We start from the raw sequence: 1,715 nt of genomic DNA on the forward strand, positions 1-1,715 counted from the left end.
TGCGTGGGTTAAATGAGGAGAGATGAATATTTGAGACAACATTGAAAATCGAAGTCCGACGACATATGTACAAGTGCAGTGCGTCGTCGTTGGCGGGTCTTTTAAATTGGCGAGGGTCATTTGGGCGCGCGTGGAGGCCCCTTGGAGGGCACGGGGATAATTTCATGCCGTGGTTCGTTGGGATCAATACTATCTATATCTGTATAAGGAAAACACCTGCTTAGTGCACGAGCCAGCGGGTGTTTCCCAGCGAACGGTTAAATCATAGAGGGGGGATACGGCGCTGCGTAGGTCGGACCTTGAATGGCGAAATTTAGGGTATATCTTTTTGCTCTTTTCGAAAAAACACCGAAGTTTTCTCACCTATATCTGTCATTTGTGGTAGAGAGAAAAGAAAACATTTCCTTCATCAAGCAAGTACATTGTTATTAACCGAAATATGACATTCTTTTACTGCGAGGATAAGAGCGCAGATGAGAATGGGGTATTCAGGTGGGATACCCCTCCCTCCTCCTCCCTTCCCCTCCTCTCTCTCTCTCTCAACCCCAATTCTCTGCCCGGGGCATAACCCACCTCCTCCCCGCCTGCTTCGGTTGCTGGTTGCTCTATATTGGCTGAAGTATTTGCGCTTTGAACTCGATGTCATAGACGATTTTGTGTTATTTATGGAGTATAATGAAGATTGTCCCGTGGCCGAATATAGGGTGTGGCAAACTTTGCGATAAAGTGCGGGGCATGGGTGATAACTGCGAAATATGGAATTATATGGACTTCCAGGCATAGCAAGGAATGTTATCTGTAACTGGGAGAACTTTAGTAATTTCGCCCTTGTCACCTCTTCAAAGTGATCGTAACGTCAATACAAATTTCTGACACACTACAGCCATCTAGAATTGTGAGAGGGAAAATACACGAACTCATTCTTGAACTACCGTCAGTGGAAAACAAAAAAACAAATTCGGAATTATCGTACCTCCCAGCCTCCCATGCCAAACATCTCTGTTCAAAGCTTACACGTTTTGGTCTACCTGGTCATAGTAAGCGTTGGGACCAACCCGTGCTTAGTTCAACAAAGATGGATATTGAAACAGGTGTCGGCGTGTAAGTGGGGGGGGCGTGCGTTCAAAGGCACTAGCGAGGCATCCCAAGTGTTTTTGTTTTTCTGTAGGGGGGAAGTGTGAGCCAGTGATTGCAATGCTGCAGTGTTGAGCCAAGGGATTTTTTTCGGGGGGAAGACGCAGGTAGTGAGCGAGCGCGGGAGGTAAGCATCCCATCAATGAATAAAGAGTCACCGCAAGGCGTAGTGCTATGGCCACAGGAGTTTATCCGAGATTTAAAATGCGTTCCCACTGCCCTTGGTGTGGCGTGGGAGGCGAGATCGGGACAGTGAAATGATGGCTGATACTAGACTCGCATGTTTTCGCATCCGTGGAGGGAGTGCCTTGATTGTGTGGGAGGGACAGTACATGCGATGAGGCAAGGTAGTGTTCTTTGTGCCACGGTCGCCAAACAATTAGGAAACGAAGGAAGGAATGCCAGTGGATAAGAACTGTGCAATATGAGGAACCAATAGACAGAAATTGAAAAAAAAGATATAGGACTTTATTAGTGATATCGAAAGAGTGATTGACTTAAAAGCTAAGAAAAGGAAGATAAAAAAGGCACCGGACGGTGATAAGAGGAATCAGTGCTAAACGTGAGGAGGATTATGGCTT

General features: G+C 46.4%; 1 long non-coding RNA gene across 1 annotated transcript in view; it reads left to right on the forward strand.

Annotated features, from left to right (window-relative positions):
* Positions 1-999: 999 nt before the first annotated feature.
* Positions 1,000-1,715, forward strand: part of LOC119576179 — a 40,740-nt gene continuing 40,024 nt past the window's right edge. Inside the window, exon 1 of the long non-coding RNA XR_005229028.1 lies at positions 1,000-1,715. This exon is cut by the window's right edge and continues 76 nt beyond it. This is a non-coding gene — a long non-coding RNA (uncharacterized LOC119576179).

The sequence above is a fragment of the Penaeus monodon genome, chromosome 8 (assembly GCF_015228065.2).
Source record: "Penaeus monodon isolate SGIC_2016 chromosome 8, NSTDA_Pmon_1, whole genome shotgun sequence".
Taxonomy (NCBI): Eukaryota; Metazoa; Arthropoda; class Malacostraca; order Decapoda; family Penaeidae; genus Penaeus; species Penaeus monodon.